The following is a 21,085-nucleotide window of genomic DNA, read 5'->3' on the forward strand; positions in this document are numbered from 1 at the left end:
GGAACATTTCCCACCCCTCCCATTAAGAACTGAATTGGAACTAGGAGGTAACATAACAACACCATTGCCTGTAGTAGAATATCATTTGGGACATGATTCTACTATTGATAACAGGAATGTCATATATAGCTTTATATCAATAACTGATCGTAAGCACGAAGAGCAGGTAGTCAGACTAAAGGAACATAAAATACAACGGTCAAATCCTGCTACTAGTAGTAAAGACTGAGCCATTTTTTATCAATCAAACCATTCCCGATCAGAGGGAGGTCCAGGAGTCGACTGAGAAATCAAAAAACGAGGAGCATGCAAAGTACAGAAGATTGGAATAGAGGGGGCAAAAGACTCAAACAGGTTTGATTTTCAACATTTCAACATATGAATTGACAGATGTTCAGACATCATTGTTGGGTAAAGGGCTCAGCTTTGTACTGGCTAAAAGAGCACAAATAACAGATGTTCTTAAGGACTTAAGATTATTTGCTAGAACATTGACATTGCGTGCGTTTTTTTAATAATGCTCCTAGTACTCAATTGATTTTTAAAAAACCTAATGCATTTGTTCCACCTAGCAATGTTGTTATTGATACTTTTGTGGAGATCTGTGACAAACAGATTAGGGATAGGTTTGATGGTGGAGAAGAGCATAAGCAATTTCATAATATGTCTAACGAAGAGTATGATGCACTGAAAGAACTGGGAGAATTAGCTTGTATTGAAGTTAGACCAGCTAATAAGGGTGGGGGAGTAGATATTTTAGATAAGGAGCTGTATTATAGACAGATGTATATTCTTTTAAGTCAAAGTGAAACCTATGAATGTGTATCAGCAGCTACTGTTAAAGCTATTATGGATAGAATAGCATTTTGATCTTTGACCTATTAATAACAAATATAGTATCAGAGCCACTTTTTGAATATTTCTCAGTTGAACATCCAGTGATACCAATAATATATGGCCTGCCAAAAGTTCATAAATGTCTTAGTACCTCACCCATGCACCCTATAGTCTCTGGCAGAGGCTGGGCCACGGAACCCCTATCTGTCTTTGTTGAGAAGAACTTATATCACATATTGCAAGAGTGTGAGACTGTCTTGAGAGACACCAAGACATTTTTAGAGTTATTAACAATGAAATGGAAACCTGACTATTCTGAATGTTACTTTGTTACTATGGATATTGAATCCCTGTTCACAGTCATACCAAATCAATGGGGTATTGATAACATCAGTGAACTACTACATAGTAAGGGGATCCAGGGTGACAAAATACGCTTGATTTGTAGTTTATTGGACATCATTTTAAGCAACAATGTATTTATGTTTGATGATTAGTACTACATTCAAAAGGTTGGCGTGGCAATGGGCACAGCTTGTGCCAATAGCTACGCCAACCTTTCATTGGTGTAATGGGAAACAAAGTATATACTTTCTAACATGACATATGCTAACTCTGTGATGTGGTATACTAGGTTTGTGGATGATATTTTTCTATTACGGCAAGGAACTGAGGCATGGCTAAGAGAGTTTATCCACTATCTCAATACGACCACTGATTTTCTGAGATTCACATATAATTATAGTTTGCAACAGGTAGAATTCTTTGATCTGATTGTTAGCAAGCATTTGCTTAATACTATTAAAACTAGTTTGTATAGGAAACCAGTTAGAAAGAATAATCTGTTACACAATACTAGTATGCACCCATACCACTGCAAGTGTAATATAATAAAAGGGCAGGTGGTCAGGTTGATGAGATTACATAATGATGATGCAGAGCTGAACTCAGCCTTGGAGTCCCTTAACTCTGATTTTATAGAAAGGGGTTATAAAAGCAAAGATATAGGCAGGCATATCAAAGAGGCATGGAAGGAGAGACATGGTAGATTCAAACCATATTTCGACAGTAGCATAACATTATGTGATTCACATGCAGGTAGTGTTGTCGAGAGTGGTGAGATGACACGACAGATCAGTGATGAAAGCAGTAATGATCTGAGAATGACTCTGACATATGCTAGCAATATAAATATGGTCTGCAATGTTATTAATAAGAACTGGAATGTACTCTCCACTATAGATGAGTTAAAGGGAATAATAGGAGACAAACCCAAGTTTAATTTTTGGAATAATACGACTATAAAAAAATCATCTCTGTTATAAATCCAGATTCCATAGGACTACTCTCAAATCTGATAGAGTAGGTACCTATACATGCAGGAGTTGCACTGCCTGTGCATATATACATATAGGTACCAATTTTGTACACCCTAAGCTAGGTTTTAAAATAGAGCCTTCTCATTATGCTGACTGTAAAACAGTTAATGTAATATATTTGAGTTACTATGTCAAATGTTTCTCATACTACATTGGTATGACCAATCAGCAATTCAAAGACAGGATACTTGAACATACGAGGGATATAAGAAATAACAAGGAAAGTAATGCCTTGGCTATGCACACTAAGAATGAAGGCAATGAGCATGTTTAAGTTTTTGGTCCTGGAGATGCTTGCAGTTAGGAAAAGGGGTGGAGACATGAGAAATTTTACTGAGGCGGCAGAACAAAAATGGATCATGCTACTGCACGCTGATAAAGCGCCAGGTTTGAATAACATGGTCTCCATCAAATCTTTCCTGAAAGCAAGAGAGTTGAGACACTAGTGATTTTTAGCATATCTATGCTGTGATTTCTACAATGGTTAATATGGTATTAATTAATTGTTTTAATTGATGTAATTACTGTTAATAGAAGTACCATTTAATGTGGCTGTTTTCAATCATTTTTATTTAAGTCTGATGAAGAAGTGGACCCTCGAAAGCACTTACTTTTAATAAATTGGACATTTTAGCTGTGTTACATCCAGTGCTTTTGTTTTTGTTTCTGATTAGACCTTGTTGCAGGATGTTGACATCACTAGGGGTCTCAATGATTGCTCAGAGTTTGCAGTCATCAGCAAAGTTTGTCAGCCACAGTCTTTTATTGTTTTTGTTATGATTTTGCCTGTACTTCGATAAGTAAATTCCAAATGATAGGGGTCCCAGAACCAATCCCTTTGGAATACCACTGGTTACAGGTCTTTTGGAGGAGGTAGAGTCCCCTATTTTAAGTGATGAGTTCTGTCAGTGAGCCCGTTTGCAACCTACCTGATGATATATGGGTTGATACCTAGCTGGGTGAGTTTATCAATGATGCTGGAGTGGGGGATTGTGTCAAAGGATTGGGTAAGTCTAGGTAGGCCATATGCACAGATTTGCCCTCATGTAGGGCTTTGGTGACTGTCTCAAAGATGTCCACTAAGTTTAACAGGCATGAGCTCCCCTTGACAAAGTCAAACTAGGTGGGGTTGAGTCTTTGAAGATTTCCCATATCTTTGTTAATAAGGTCCACGATGATTCATTCCATGGCCTTGCAGATAAGGCTAGTCAGACTAATAGGCCTGGTTTCCAGGGTACATGGATGCACCTCCTTTGTGCAAAGGGATGATGGTAGCTGTTTTCCATTCTGCTGGGATGAAGCCAATGCTTAGGCTGTGATTGAAAAGCAAACCCAATGGTGATGCTAAATCCTGTTTTAACCCATTTAGAACATAAGATGCTGTCTGATCCCATAGAGACTGTGTTTTTCACCTTGCAGAGGGTGTTTAAGACCTGCTCCTTGGAGATACTAGGTGTGGGACAGGTATTAGGGATGCTCTGGGGTATATGTGGTGGGAACAGGGGAGTGAAGTTTTCACTGAACCTGTCAGCCAACAGGTTTGTTAAATCCACAAAATCTGTGTATGTGGTACCATTTACTGTTAAGTTCAGTGCAAATCTGGGCTTTACTTTTGAGGTTATGGACATAACTAAAGAACACCTTGTGGTTATTCTTAGTTAGGGAAGCTAATTTGGATTCGTAGTAAGCTTTGAGGGACTTCACTAGGAGTCTTATTTGATTGTTTAAGTTGAGGAAGGAGTGTTTCCAGTTTTGAAACTGTTCCTTCCTACTCTTAGACAGCAATTTCTTTCTCCTATTGTATAGCCTGTTAATGGCAGTTGTACACCAGGTAGGTTTGTTTTTCCTTGAAGATCTTGCTTTGGTTCTATCAGGTACAGCATAGTCAATACAATTGTACAGGTGCACGTATAAAGCATTGGTGTATAACTCAGCATAGGTGTCTGTTCCATCAGTGGGGGAGGGGCTATGAAGCTATTTATGTTGTCACCCAAGAGGTTGTAATTGGCCTTGGAGAGGTTTTTTAGTCTAGTTGTTGCTAAGGGGGGGAGGTCTTGTGTTATAGTTACTTCTAGCAAGATTGATTTGTGGTCAGATTTCACCAGGGATGACCACACACTGGAGGTGGTGCAGATGCTCCCCATGTTGGTGTGCACCAGATCCAGATTGTTTGAGCCCCCTCTGGGTGTGTCAACAAGTTGGTCCAGGACACTGGAGTTAACGAAGTCCAGGAAACTTTGGGCAAGTGAGTTAGAAAATGTATAATGTACCCAGTCAATGGATGGGTAATTAAAGTCACCCAAAATCAGGGTGTTTGGTTGTATCTTGATTGACTCAAGTAAGATCCAGCTAGGCTGAATGGATGTCCTGATTCATGGAGGGGGTCATACAGCTGGCAATGACCTGAAGAGGGGTCTTACCTACAGTCAATTGCACCTGATGTAATTCAAGGGAATCAATCTGTTTAACCAATCTAGAGGTATATTTATCTTTAATGAATATTGATACAGCACTTCCTTTAGTTCTCACACCTTCAGTTTGTGATCTGAATGTGCATAAGGAAATGTAACTTGGTATAGCTGGGGTGCTCTCCACAGCCTTAAACCAGGTCTCGGTGACTGCACAAGTGTCAGCATCTTCCAACATAACAATAACACTGCAATTTGACTGTACCATAACGATATACTTATAGCCTATCAATAATTATTAAGCCCTGCAATTATGCCCTTTATGTCCAAGGAAATAACCCCCTTTGTCTGATGTTGAGCTGCACCAGCAAGTCTATATGTAAACCCCATTTGACTCAACAATAGACAATGCAAAAACGTAAACTCTTCTGCAACATGTAATCATAGCTCTTAACCTTGTAGCACAAAAAAAAAATCAGACAAAAGCAAAAATAATGATGGGGTAAAGCTCCAGAAACAACAATAAACTTAAAGTACCACTTCTCTAGGTTTAAAATGTTGCTTGTATAAAAAGCCTTGTGATAATATACATTTTCTGAAAGATATACAGCCAAAAACCCAAATGCCCATCAACCCTGTGAATCCAGTCCTCACCGACTTGCCATAAAGATCTAGAAGACTACAGATTTCATAAAAGACAAAATACGGACATTCTGCAAAACTCTGAACATTGCAGGGCTATGATAAATTTCTTGGTGATGACCACTGCAATTTCAGGTACTATAGTGCACCCCCCACAGACCTGCGTATAGTTACATATGACAAAAGCAGAAGTAATGAAGGGACAAAGCTCTAGAAACTAAGACAAACTTCCAATACCACCCCTACAAATTTAGACTGCTGCTGGAATGAAAAGTCTTGTGTTACTATGCATTTTCTGAAAGATATAAAACCTGAGACCCAAATGTCTATCACGAGCCTGTGAATCTAATCCTCACTGAGTTGCCACATAAGTCTAGAAGACCACAAATTTCATGAGGAACAAACCTAAAATACAGTACAAAAATTCAGATATTTAGGAAAATTCCAAACAGCCAAGATATATACATTGTAGGACTATTACAGACTACTCAGTGGTGACCATTATAAATTCCATAACTATATTACACCCCCTTGGACCTGCACAAAGTTAAGAAGCTGATGAAAACAGATGTATTAGACATCAGCAGCATATCAGCTAATACCCAGCCAAAATACACATATCTGCATCATCAATAAACCGCTGCTTCCACACTGCCAGCCACAAAAAAGTGAAGCTAAACATGTCTGGACCTCAAATTGCTCACTTCTCCTCTTTAGAAAATTGTGCAAACCCTCACATAGAAACAACATCCAATTCAAAGAGGTGTCTTTAAATCATCATGTCCAGAATGCCCCTTGACCTTTCCACCAGAAATGATGCAAGCATGCCTCCCTTCACTCAAAAAAACAACAACAGAAAAAGAGAGAGAGAGAGAGAAAAAGTCAACAGTTCCATTCAATCTGCTTACAAAACTTAATGGACCACACGACACCATCAGGAAACAAAATTAAAAAAAGGAGTCAGACAAGAAGCTTGAACAGTAAGTGCTTGAACATACTTAAATTTGAAGTTTTTTAACTGACAATTCATGGCTCCATTCAAGTCTGTAAATCACCACTAGACTACTCTGCATAGTGATGAAGCCAAAAACAAACAAAATCAAGCTCCAGACCACTCTCTCTACCTATCCACCACCATTTCCATATCTAAAGCCAAAGAAAAGAAAAAAAAAACACCTCAAAGAAAAACCATCATCCATGAAAGACACAACCCAACCAAAGGTGCAATGTACAGCACCAAACAGCATATCAAAAACATCCATCACCTACACATAAAATGCACCATTGCACCCAAACATCACAGACCATCAGTATATGTTGGTCAGGAAAACTAACATTATCCAACAAGTACAGACACACCATGTTTATTGTTTAAAAAACTCTAATAAAACTTTTACAAATTAAATACGAATTATATAGCCCTCATTACTCAATGTTAAACTCTCACTTATCAAGTAGAATTGAATGAACCAAAAGCATGTTGTAATTGTCTATCCTATTAATATTAATATAACATGTTTATGAAGAAAGTATACCTGGATATATATATATATATATATATATATATATATATATATATATATATATATTGTGTGTGTGTGTGTGTGTATATATATATATATATATATATATATATATATATATATATATATATATTTACCTACTTTAGAAAAGTGTCAATCCATGTTTCCTCTCTTTCATTCAAAACAATATTAATGTAAGTAAACTTTTATCTCTGAAAGTAAAGAAAATGTTGATATTATAATATTGAATAAGAATATAATACTGAAATTGGAAGTCATTTATCCTTTATCTTCTTTTTCTTCTCATTACGTTTCCAGTCATTTTCACAGCCTGTTTCTTCAAAGTATTAATGTTCCAGTCCATTTCTTCAATTTACTCTCAAAATTCTTTTGTTTTTAGAAATGATATAAAAAAAATCCAGGTCTTCAAAGTGTCTAGTTATATTAGGAAGGAATATTTTGAGTCTGGCAAGGAAAAGAAAGTGAAGTTTAATCTGTCTTTTCTTAAGTTATTTTATCATTAGCTAAAAACATTTCCTTTTAGTCATCAAAGCAATAGAATAGTCCTTGTCAAACCATATTATTTTGTCTTCTATCTTGATAGGAGATTTGGAACAAGCTGTTATAAGTATTAATTCCATGTCCTGAGATAAGAAAAATGTAACAATAATGGATCTCTGTGATGAATTAGTTTTTGATGAAGAAGCAGCCAAAGATCTATGTGTTCTTTCTATACCATATGACATAGCTTCAGATAAATTCAGAGTCTTAGGACACCAGGATGTAAGAAACTTTACATATTTCTCCTCCTGCTTTTTCAGGGAAGCCTTCTTCTTCTTTCAGCTTTTCCCGGTTAGGAGTCACAGTGAATCACCTGTCCGCTCATGATTAGCAGTGGACTTTTACAGTATTGAGTTGCCAGTCCAGCACCCAACCTTCCACAGAAGGCACACACGTGCACGCACTCATGCCTAGGGCCAATTTAGAGTGCCCAATCCACCTACAGCATGCCTTTGGGATGTGGGAGGAAACCAGAGCACCCGGAGGAAACCCACGTGACCACATGCAGACTCCAAACAGAAGGCACCCCAGCCAAGAATCAAACCGGAGAACCTCTTGCTGTAAGGCAGCAACGCTAACCGCTGCACCACCATGGCCACCCTTTTTTCAGGCAAGCCAAAAATATGAATATTATTTCTCTTAGACCTATATTCCAAGTAATCAATTTTATTTAATCGCAAGGTATTCTGTCTCAATAAAAATTCAATACTGTTCTCACCTTCAGACACCCTTCCTTCCATGTTATTTAGGGCATTCTCTATTCTGGATATCTGAAATTTCTGTTGTTTTAAAGTCTCATATATTTGTTCTATCTGTTTAGAGCATTTTTCTTTAAACTTGTCAAGCTTGTTATCCATTTTTTCTATTTTTAATGAAAGTTCTTGTATATTAGTAAGGAGAGACTAAAGTTCTTTTTTCTTGTTAGAATTGAGTCCTGTGAGTTTACTTTTGAGTGACTCATTTCAAGAATCACAAGTAAGAAACCTTTCTGGTAAATAATTGACAGGAAAAAAAAAATAAGATATATAGAAATTTGTTTTAGATAAAATCCTTCAGTATAGTATCAAATAAATGATTCTGTTCAAAAACATATTTAGGATATCATACAAATATAATTTCCTGTCAGAAATAGAACTAAAGTAGCAAAGCAAGAAAGTTGTGCGGGTAGCCTGTCATCATCCTGGCCATGTCCCCCATAACCCATTTTATAAGTGCAAGGGTAGGGTGTGTGCTATTGGGGAAATAACACACAGCCTGTTTGGGCATTATTGACTGCTTAAAGTATCCTTAAGAGTAGCTAGACAGATGAAAAAGAAAGTCAGAAACAAACTTATTTTAGTTTGTCTTCCATAATATCTTTAAAGTTCCTTCAAAATTTAAAATAGAGTTCTAAAAGAGCTACTTTTTAGAATGCAGTATGTGTGCTTTAAATATCCTAGATTGTACCTGTTGGATCTTATTTTATTCAAGCAATAACCCTCAACTGTGCATGGGTATATCAGGATTGACCCACAGTTGGTGTGGTTTGATCACAACAGTTAAGTACTAGTGATTAAACTAAGCCAGCCATTGGTGAGTCCTGATATACCCACAAACAGGAGTTGATTATTGTTATTATATATACAATGACATCATTTAAGAAAAAAAAACAATCTTAGCTTTTCTAAATAATGTCATTGTATTAAAGGTCTTTAGTGCTCTTTCAGTGGCTTCTGGTAGTGTGGGCTCCTTAGCTGACAAACTGTACATGCTCTGCATGTAGCAACTCCACAGAAAGTTGTTGTCTCTGACACCCACCCCCTGCTAATCACTGACGACTGAAGTCATTATGTCAGTTGCCATGGAACTGATTGTACAGTTCCCATCACCAAAAGCTTTGAGTTTTTTTTTAAATTATGTATACTTTTGTAACTGGATCTGTGAAGCAGACTATTAGTTTAAGATTTTTTTTAAAATACTTTGAATTCTCCCCTTAGTGGTGTGGAAAAAGTAAGCTAAACTGCTTATAAGATGTTTTAAAGCAGTTTGAATTCTCTGCTTAGTATTGTGGAAAAAGTAAGGTAAACTGCTTTTAAAAAAATCTTAAACTATTAGTCTGCTCTACATAGCAAGTTACAAGGATGAGGTTACAGTGCAAATTCCAATAGAAAGACCAGCCGCACAGCAACTGAACTTATTTCTGTTGTTATATGGTCTATTTGAAATGTGCTCACTGTTTGGGCTTTTCCAATCAGTGTACTTGTTTTTCAATAGCAATGAGCTGTTATTATATAATGTGTAATATATAAGCCTTCTGTCTCTAACCACCCATCCAAAGAGAAAAGGCGTAGCATATACAGATATGTATATTTTTTTATAAACAAATATTGGAAACTTTACTATCCAAGAATACAGAAAGTTTACAACTGCCTAAGCTAACATTTCTAGTATAGTGCTATACAAAACATGTTTATTTGCTAGGAATACACCTCTAAAAATAGCCATTTTAAGATTATAAGCAGCAATAGTTAAAATAATGTGTCCCTTTCCTACTTGCATAGGGGCAACATTTTGCGGGCTGAGTAGATTTTTAAGTGATAGGTGGGTGGGGTAAGTTCTGCATACACTCCTATTATAGCATATTTTTTTATACTTTCTAATTAAAAATGACAACAACCAATGCATTCAGATTCCACGGCATGTAGAAGATACTATAGGAATAACCCACGCCTGGGTGTGGGTAATGCTGGATTTACCCACGGTTGGTGTGGTTTGGTCACGAGGGCGAAGCCCGAGTGGCCAAACAAAGCTAACCATGGGTAAATCCAGCATTACACCAGAAGTGGTTATTGCTATTATACAATGACATTATTTAAGAAAAAAATAATTACTTTTCTTAAATAATGGCATTGTATAATGCCTCCTTGCTGCCCTTCCACAGCTGTCTGGGTATTCTGCGTCAGTTCTGATGTACTGCGCATGCGTATATTTACGCAGTACATCAGAGCTGTGGGCAAAAGCAACGGAGAACGCAAGATCTCCGGGTGTCTCGCTATGTTAAACGAGTTTAACATAGCAAGACAGCTTTAAAAAAAGCAACAGAGAATCTCCCTTGCTTTTTTTAAAGCTGTCTCACTAGGTTAAACCCATTTAACATAGCGAGACAGTTTTGAAAAAAGCAACGGAGAAAGCAAGATCTCTGTTGCTTTTTAAAGTGTCTCGCTATGTTAAATGGGTTTAACATAGCGAGACAACTTTAAAAAAAGCAACTGAGAATCTCTGTTGCTTTTTTTAAAAGCTGCCTCGCTATGTTAAACTCGTTTAACATGGCGAGACAGGTTGTAACAAGCAACGGAGATCTTGCGTTCTCCGTTGCTGTAAAAAAAAGAGTTATACTAATGGAAAAAGTCCGGGCGACTGGACCTTTTTCCATTACTATAACTCTGATTTACAACGTGCATGCTGACCAATCAGCGTGCACGTTTTGGAATATTAATGGGGTGGGGTCGGTGTATAATATGTTTTTTATTTAGATAGTACTGTAACAGACAATAGTGTTTAGAGTGAGATGGGGTAGAAATTTGTTAAAATTATATGAAGCACATTAAGGAAGAAACTGTCACATATACATTATTTATTGAAATATATAATCATCATTTTCTATAACCTCCAGTCAGGTGTAGCATTAAATTCAGAGATAACAAGAAAAATAGTGTAAAGCCAGACAGATAACAGTTCTCTGAGTTTCTCTAATTTAACTGTGTATAACCAGAAATATTTTAACTGAGCTATCATTTCACTGCTCCTCCATGTAACAAATATGAACAGAACATTGGCATCTGCAGACTTTCTAAACATTACACCTACTACTTGTGCAAAGGAGGTTCAAGTATGGGAAAGGGAAGTAGATTGATCTGACTGCTTGACTGACTGACTGACTGATTGATTGATTGATTGATTGATTGATTGATTGATTGATTGATTGATTTTGGAAACAGACCACTGCTGAAGAAAAACACAAGCATGTCCTCAGAAGCTGCTTGTATAGATAAAACATTTCTGAAGCAGCTCCATCTGAAGATGCATTTAAGCACTGCATATAGTTAGTTTACAGGCACATGTCATTGAAATACAAACATCCAAAGGTGTGAAACTGTAAATATGCAAATCACTGCTCTACTGAATGATTTGGATGAATAATTCATCAAATACATGTTCAGACTAGAAGAGAAGTGAGGACACCTCTAGATTATTGTATACTTCTGTCAAAATCCAAATGACTGAAAGGACTTTGGTTGCTTAAAGAGGGAATCAACTTTTTACCAACACTGGACTTTAGACCATGTTTTGAAAAGATGAAAAATGTTCTTTAATAAAAAAATACATTTCTAAGAAAATGGACATTTTATTAAAAATAGATGCAGTTAATGTACAAACAGGAAGACATAAAATAATAGACTGCATATCTGTAGTAACATAAGCTGTATTAATGTGAATATTAGAAATTATAAAACAACTTTTATGCTATAGTTTCACTTATGCCTATTCACAATGTATTTCTGATTTCCAAATGAACTGATTGTAGCCTAAATAAGATAACTAGCTAGATAAGCAGGCATTTCACAAACTTAGAATTCTGAATCACTGAACTTATTAACATTAAAACAATATATTGTTGCTATCACAAAGTGTGGAAGAAATACCAAAACATAGAAACAGAGACAAAAATCAAATATTTAAGTAAACCATGTGCGACTATATTAATCATGCCAATCCACAATTTCAGTCTTGGGTCTACATTCTCCTCTGAATTTAATATAATATCTATTAAACAGTCAGCAGACCACTCCGCGTACCTGTAGACAAATTGTACATTAAGAGGCAGTTTTCACTCACCACAAACATTTAGATAAAACCAACTCTACAAGTAAAAGAAAAAAAGCATGATCCTTTATAAACCTTTATAAAAAAAACATCCTCTTCCTTACTAAAGATGTTCTCTAAAATTGGAAACAAAACACAAATCATATTGCTGGTGAGTTCAAATCCAGTTATGAGTATAATGTGGCCATCAATGCCAATTATAACCACAAGGCCTTCTCTAACTGCATTAGCAAGCTCAAAAGTAATACCCATGACTGCAATAAGCTGATCTCTAATAACACATCCTATTCTAACTCAGAAACCTTAGTTAATCTCCTTAAAGATAAATTTTGCTGAAAAAATGGACTCCCATAGTCCCACAAAATTCTCCTCATACCGTTTCACACAATTTCACCCACAATCAAGTCACATCAGCTGTCTCCAAAACCAAAAACACTAGTTCTATGCCTCCAAACAATATTCCATGCTGTTTGCTTACAAATGTCAAGTACCACGTAGCCCATCCCTTTCAAACATTAACTTTAGTCTCTCCACAAGCTATATACCTAACCATTGGGGAAGAACCACAGTGATGTCTTTCAACAATGGTGACCCCATGACAGACCCTGATAGGTCTGGGCTGACTAGTCTTACCAGCAGAGTCTGCAAAACCAAACTAATTAAAATGATGCTTCTTCTCAGAAAATGCAACCTTTAGCATGCATGAATTCAGATACCTGCTTGGCTCCATCTTCCTGAGGAATAACAATGTATGGGGATTTCATCAAGACTGGAAATTCCTTTGTCACATTAAAAAATGCCATGTTTAATAAAGATGTTTTTCAAAAAAAAGTGGCAAATAAATAAATAGAATCAATAGGTATCACACAATAAGACTAAATGAGTCTTTTACATAAGAGGGAATGTTACCAATAAAGGATTCAACCTATTTTTTTTAACTGAAGTCCTAAGAATCTACTTCTGGTAGAGCACTCTTTGGACCCAATTCTAAGACTTGCTCTCAGTGTACATGACCACTTACACTAAGAAGAGATCTTTTGGAATGTGCCCCCAGTATAAGCTTTGTTTATGGATGGACCTTACAACAAAGTAAGTCTTTCAGAATCTGGACAGACTTAAACTAAGTGAAGGCAATTCTTTTGGAATCTGGCCTTCTGTTATCTAATTTGGACCTCAGATTGTCAGAAGTGCTGGAACAACTAGAATTCATAAAACTGGATAATACAAAGAAGTAATCTCCATAGAGAGTTTTGCAGCAGTCCTCCCTTCAGGAGGAATAACATGTGTAGTAGCTTAAAAAACTCTTATGTATTTATTTTCTGATGGATGGATGGTCTCCTTGTTTTAACAACATTTTTCAGCTAATGAGGATAGTGGCTCAATCTTAGAAACAGTTGCTGTAAGGATAGGACACTGTCTTTTATACTTTATAGACCAAGCATTTTGTTTTAAAAAATAGGTTTAGGCACTGCAGAGAATTGATAAAATTCTTCAGAAAGAACATCACTTAGAAAATCATTTAAATGGTTGTCCAAACATGTATAGGCTTTATATGTCTTCTGAGAAGAGATTGTTTGAATTTGCTGTCATTAGAAAGCAAATCTAACATTCATTCCACATTAGCACCACTGATATCCATCACCACCAGCCCACATATAATATATAGTTGTATCATTTACTATTAGCCATAAAGCCTGTTGTTCTCCCTTAAATTAAAACTCTTATTTAAAAAAAACAACCAGCATGGAGTGTATCTTATGCTCGCAAACATTTAAATAGATCAATAACCATGTGTAAACTAGGACTAAATATATTACATGCCTTTGTTGTAGCACCAGTTCTAGCATTAGAAATCATGGTGTCTTGTTCAGTTAATAAAGGTTGTCTAGTATACCTGGGAACTCTCTTCACTCCCACCAGGGACGTCGGGAGGCATACACACTGTACTGATTTCTGTACAACTTCTTAGAAGAGGGGGTAGCATTTAAAAAAAAAAAACGTATATATTTTTAAAGGTTGTTGGCTCCTTTAAGGGGGATACTAGCCAGTCAGAAGTGAGCTCACGTCATGCCCGGCTGGCCGCGAGCGGGAAAGAAGACAATCGCAAATGGATTATTTATCACGAGCGGGAAATGTGAAATTGGAAGGCAATCGAGTGTCACGAACAGATTATCAGGTAAAGTGTGTGTGGGTGTCTGGGAAAGGATCGAAGTAGGAGTAGCAATAGGGATGGAAGATGGCCCAAATCTCACAACTCCAACAGGAGATAGAGCAGGAAGCACCCCCATGTGAACCTGGTTCCTGAGTAATTTCCTCATCATTCTGTCCATATCAGCTTCTGACAAATGTCTGTTATGTTAGACCTGAAGGATGAAGATGAGGAAGGGTGTCCAGAAGCTCTCTTTACTGGTGCCACCTGGAAGAATGGGAAATGTGGGAAATGCCACATAGAAAATGTCAGCTCTGGAAAAAAATCATTGTTCCCTATGAAAGGGAGGCCTGGAAGTTGTAGAAAATGGATCCAATGCAAAAAATGGATCCAAAGCTTTAGATACCTTAGCTGCTAGAGCTGAAGAGAGAACTGAGGAAGAACAGCGGTCAAGGGAATCACTTCCTAGACTTTTTCGCCTTTTCTTTTTGTTTATCTCTCTTGTCCCCTTTGTGCTTGTCTCAAAGCTTCTTTCTGGATAGTGACACACCAGAAGCAGAAGACAGAGCAGGTGGAGGGATGAGACCTTTGAGGACTGGTTTGTTCTGATGTTTGACCACTGTCCTATGTCCAAAGGAAGTGCAGATGTCATAACCCTCATCTAAGCGACAAGCCCCCAAACAATAAACACACTTGGCACTGTTGTTTGAATTGGGCATTTTATTGCCACAAGATGCATACTTCTTGAACCTTGTAGGTTTATCTGCTATGTCAAAAGGGAAAACAGCCACAATAACAAACATGGCAAAAAGTTCAAGGACAGTTGGAAGAATAATACCAACTATGGTATAGAGAAAACCCTATAGAGCAGAGGACAGCAAAAGCAGTATACCATCAATGGGGATACAAGATATCAGGTAAAACACTGGTAGGAGAAGTAGAAAGGGCCATGTGACCAAGAAAGGCAACAACAATTAACTAAACTCTTTTTTTTGGGGGGGGTGGAGAAATATGAAAAATTAGAAGATGTTCATCGTGTTTCACTGTTGCAGTCCTTGCAAAATGGGTTATCCGGTAGCCCGCCAGAATACCAAAGTCCATGTGTGTGTGTGTGTGTGTGTGTGTGAAAATGCCCCCCACAGAATATACCTGCTGGCTACAGGTGTGTGTGAAAATGCCCCACAGAATACACCTGCTGGCTAATGCTCAGGCTCAAACCCTGTACCTTTGCTTCAGGGTAAGAAGAGCCTAAAGTCCTTAACCACCACAATTTCTGAACTTTGTTCAGATTTGTTTTTCTAATGGTTGTTAGCTATGGTGAGAAGTGAGAACTGAGAACTGAAGTTGTATTTCCCACATTTATTGATTTTGTTGTGTGTCTAGGTTTTTTGTGCTAAGGTGTGAACTGAGAACTGTATTCGTATTCCCTCATTATTGGCTTTGTTTGTGCAGGTTTTTTTGTGCTAAGAGGTTGAGAGCTATCAAAATGATAGCCATTAAGTTTGTCTTCCTATTTTTCAAACTGCTGATTTAGCCTAGTGGTATGTTGCACTGACTGTAATGCATATGGTTCTGGGTTCAAGACATGCATGGTGATAACACAGCATTTTATTCTAGCAACTTTCCAAAATTATACAAGCAGTGTTTAAAATGTGTCCCTGGTTTTTGGGCTTTTGTCCCCCCCCCCCAATAAATGTTGGCTTTTTCCAGATTTCTTGTGCTGCAAAGTTCAGAGATACAGTTGAGTGTTGACATTTTACAAGGAGCTGAGAGCTGCAGGGGAACTAAAGTTTAGTGCTGCTTATGCTGAGTCTGCTTGTACTTTTAATAGCACAACAGGTAGTGTACTTGCTTTTGATGCAGAAGGCTGTGGGCTTCCCGGATGGTGAGTGAGGACGATTTATTCAAAAAAGAGGTGGATTTTATTTCTCAAATGTTTTTGAAGAGGGGATATCCCACATGGTTAGTGCACAAGGTGGCCAAAGAGGTGACCAGAAAATGGGCAGATGGAATTTGTAAGCCTATTTTGGGCAGGTTAGATGGAAATAGTTTGAGGTTGGAGGTTCCACAGAATGATAAATCTGACCAGCCCAATAGGAAGCTTAGCTTCGTTACAACGTTTAATTTAGATGCTGAGGCGGTTGCTGGAATCCTTAGACGGAATTGGGAAATTTTGTTATATGACCATCACATTGGTCAAAAGGTGGGTTCGGCTCCTGTTATAGTCTATAGAAAAGACAGATCATTTAAGAATTTACTTGAATCTAAGGGACATGAAGATCAAAACATATACTCCAGAAGTTGTGGGAACTTCAAATGTGGTATGGGGACCTGCTGCAGGAATATGGTTGAAACTAAAGATTATTTTAGGTTGGATGGCGTAGATATTTATTTAACAGGGCATTAAATTGTTGCAGTAAAAATGTGGTTTACTTGGCTAAGTGCCAGTCATGCCCTGCATTTTATGTGGGGGAGACTTGCAGACGTTTAAAGAGAGATTTAATGAACATCTTTTGGATATTGGGAATTGTAAAATGACCAACACATTAAGCAGGCATATTTTTGAGTATAAGGACCACATATTTACATTTTTAGTTTTGCAACAGTTAGTAAAGGATGCCCAGGAGAGAGTGCTTGATGTGCATTTGGATACCTGTGAGCTAAGGTGGCAATTAAGAATAAATGCCACCCAACCCCCTGGTATTAATGAAAACATCAATACTGCATGCGTACTGAAATTGAAGCATATTCTGGGATAAGGGCATGAGTTGTTTTTATGGCATTATAGTTTTAATGTACTCATTTTTCATGATGTATGTTGTGCATTTAATATACATTTTAGTGATATTTTATAATTTTTACAATTAATTACTGATAGTCATTATTCAATTATTAATTGGGTTTGGCTTCTTTTAAAAGGACTGGGTTTTGAGCAAGGAATTGTTCTGAAGAAACCCCTTCAAGTAGGGAAGAAAGCACTAAACCTGTGTGTGTTTATCCTTTGTATGTGTCATTAAAGCTGCTATTGGTTCCGACTAGCTGTGGAAGAGGTTTTTTAGATTTAGTTTGAGGTTTTTGTGGAGTTTTGTTGGTTATTTACTCTGTCATCATATGTTAGAGTAATTCATAAAGATGTTTCACTCATAAGGCATGACTGGAGTCATTATAATATTATGGTTATGAGGCAATGCTACTCTTGGAGCTCTCATTGGCAGGAACTCAGCAGAGTCACTGTATGGTCACGGGAAAAGGTGTTGTTGCATTAGCAAGGTTGCCAGACCATTGCCAACTCTGTTGTCAGTGGAGCTTTCCCTACATAAAAATATTTTTTTCTTTCTTCAGCATTGATACCCTGTTCAGTTTTGTATGCTGAGTAACATTTCAGCAGGGGAGGGTTATTGCTGTGCTAACAAAACAATACTCTTTCATTATACATGGTTGGGGTTCCATAGGTCACTCTACTGGGACCAACCGGTATGCTTTTGGAGTTGAATTTGTGAATTGCATATCACTGGATGGAGTATTAGGGCTCACATATGGCATTGGTATGCCGTTCTACAGACTACCAGCCTGCTCTACTCCATGGCGTATAAAGTTTATGAATAGCACCCAAAGGAACTCAGCAACTATAAAGTACATCGTTTTCTAAAAATACTTGAATACAAACTTCAAAATATCTCTTAAAAGTTGAAAAATTCATACCAGCCAATTTGGGTATTTCCCATGATATTAAGATGACAGAGATTTCAAACGTCATGTTGATTTATTCTGTTGTCATAGAGGCAGGGTGTTAACTTATGACACTGGTGACCTGGGTTCAATTAATTTGCCAGGTATCTGAAGGCCTGTCAGGTTAGAGAGGAAAAGAACTACTTTGGCAAGCTTTCCTTCCTCGCTGAGTGGATACAGCATTCCCAGTCATCACTGCAGTACAGATACTATTGGGAAATGGCAAATTGAAGAGAGAACTCATTAATGTGAGATAGGAGGCCCTCTTGTTGGATTAAAAGCTGAAGTGGCAGCATGAGTCAAACCAAGACTGACTAGTGAAGTCATGTTACACTAGCTGAACAACATTAATAGAGCTGGACCCCCCACCCAGTATTATGTCCTGGAATACCCATGAGGTAATGGACTCTTGGTGAGGCTGTCTTGGCAACTGGAGGTCAAAGACAAGAGAAATTAAAAAATATGTATACTTATATCATGCTAACTGAAGTTGTTTTCCAAATACATTCTGACAACAGTTCACAAGTGACTGACTACAAACATGTTGCTCAACACAGTCATTCTAATCACTCAGATCACTCAGTGAATGAATTACAAAATTAATAATGTTTGCTTACCTGCTTACAGCTTTCCCATCCAGGATAATCTTCAACTGGTTCCAGAAGGTTGGACAACTGCCAACCAGAATCACCTAATAAAACAAGAAGCTAAGTGTTACTTTACAAATTCAAAATTCTAACAAATTATAAAACAGGGTTGTGCCCTCTGCACAGTTTCCTGCATAATTCAAATTCTGCTTGACTTATAAATGTATTTATACTTTACAGATTCTTTTTGCAGTGTTGTGTTTGTATTTACAGCATATTAAACACAGCAGATAAAATACTCATTCATGCCCTTTTCTTGTAAGCATTTGTACTGCCTTAAATAATATTCCTTGTGCACTAAATTAGGTTGCATAATTTGTTTTCACCAGCAGCAGGGGTACTGGAAAATGCAGAAGGCTGATGGCAGTGGTCCATATGAAGTACTTGGTGACCTGAAACTGGAACAATTTTAAGTCTTTCTTCAATTACCTACTCTGATAAAAACATATATGTGATATGAGTTGTACATAGCATGTTCGGAGTTGCATTAAGTATAATTTAACAGAAATTGCTTATAAGATCACAAAAGAAGCTGCCGCCTATCTTTACCTCATTCGCAGTCTGAATTAGACACATACTTTCACTTGAATGCACGGTCTTTTTAAGTATATTATTCAAAAAGATGACCTTTTTGCCAAACTTGGATGTCAACAGAAAGGGAAGGAGACTAACGTGCAACATTAGTAAAGCACTGCATGGCTGTGAGCAGTTGAAGTTGCTTAAGAGTAGGGATACTGTAGTTTCAGTCTGTTTCTGGTAATAGTCCTGACGGCTCATTGTTTACTTTATAATGGAAAGTTAGAAGCAGCCAAACTATACAACAACACACCTCTAAATTTCACCCCACAACATTAGCTGTCTGAAAGCATGGCACTATGGCCACAGCACGCTACAAATTAAAAAAAATATTTTTTTTCTGGTGAATTATATAGGCTTTTGACTTCTGACATCATCAGAACTTAGTGTACATATATTCCAGACATTAGTTTTACCCTGCCTTTTGTGCACGGGTCAAATGACCCTCAGGCGAAAACCAAGCCTACTGACTGACTGTACCGAAAGTCCACTGAAATGCTGGACTTGATAGCTGCATATAAGAAGCCATATGTCAGCTTCCAAAAACAAAAATGAAATGGCTTCTATTAAGATACTATGGTACAAAACAACTACTGTCCCAGTCCCAGTTGATTGTGTCCCTTTGATTTTAAAGGAATGACAAATAAAATGGCCACATTGGTCTTTGAATGATAACCGCCTCCCCAACAAACCATATCAACAATCATTCAGAAGTGTTGCTGTACCTCACATTTGCTGTCCTACATCACCTTCCTGTCATATATGGCACCCACATTATGTACGCTTCTCCTGCTACATTTTTACATTACAGTACTCAGGATGCTCTCTCTTCTGTGTAAATCTGCATTAGTTGAATATGTTTCATTTTCCTTAAACATTTGTTTTACAAGTTGCTTCATTTTAATACATGTTCATTGCGTAGCATATAAGAACTTTGATATAATTAAAGTTGATGTTGAAGGTGACAAATGTACCTCTACCACAATATACACAGCAAATAGCATCCTTGGTCATTTGTACTGAATAAAACACTAATTTCATCCAAATATTAGGAAAATGGTTGCCACTTTATTTAATTAGCTCAGTATTGCATACAAGCTCAGTAAAATCTTATTGAGCAAATGAGAAACCACCTACAACATGGCTGCTAGATTCTTTGAAAGTGATTCAGATAGAGCATACCACTCTGTTAGCTTGCATAAAGCATGCTAGCCCAAGCTCCGTTTGCAAGTATACCATCTAAAATTTTTAATCTGAAACACTCTTCTCAAATATCCACTCATCACTTTCCAAAACACCAAGATGTTGCAAACCATGCAAGGAACTTAGCCCAGTAACTACCACTTTATAAAATACAACACTAGATAGCAACAAAATAGTGCAAAGGTCTTTGTGATCACTGGACCCCAAAAGCATGGGACATATTATCATTTGATGTTGGCAGTATTAAAAACTACACCCAGTTTAAAGTTGTGCTAAAATTAAGAGTAGATGGGTCTGCACTTGTAACGTACATAACCATATGGCACCCTGTCATTAACTCATCAGTCAAAAAAATCACTTTGCATAAACTGTGTCTATAAATAGCATAGTTCATAATGGCCTCCATTTCTTATCAGTGAATTTCACTTTTCCTCCTCCCACAGTACTCAGTATTATACACCCACTCTTCTGTACATGCCTTTCCCTCCCACACTCCTACACTGTGCTGAGATCCACCATGTTTTTTCATTTCTTTCCTTTATTTTTCTTTCATTATTATGCTACAATC

The 21,085-nt window shown here is 37.3% G+C and overlaps 1 protein-coding gene across 1 annotated transcript in view; it reads right to left on the bottom strand.

Moving 5' to 3' along the window:
• Positions 1 to 21,085, bottom strand: part of PIP5KL1 (phosphatidylinositol-4-phosphate 5-kinase like 1) — an 823,238-nt gene that overhangs the window by 693,944 nt on the left and 108,209 nt on the right. The window contains exon 2 of the mRNA XM_044065322.1: positions 18,709 to 18,782. The gene's annotated coding sequence lies outside the window, so the exon portion shown is untranslated. The remainder of the gene's footprint in view (positions 1 to 18,708; positions 18,783 to 21,085) is intronic.

This window comes from Protopterus annectens, chromosome 3.part0 (genome assembly GCF_019279795.1).
Source record: "Protopterus annectens isolate FY-2018-M chromosome 3.part0, PAN1.0, whole genome shotgun sequence".
NCBI classification, from domain to species: Eukaryota; Metazoa; Chordata; order Ceratodontiformes; family Protopteridae; genus Protopterus; species Protopterus annectens.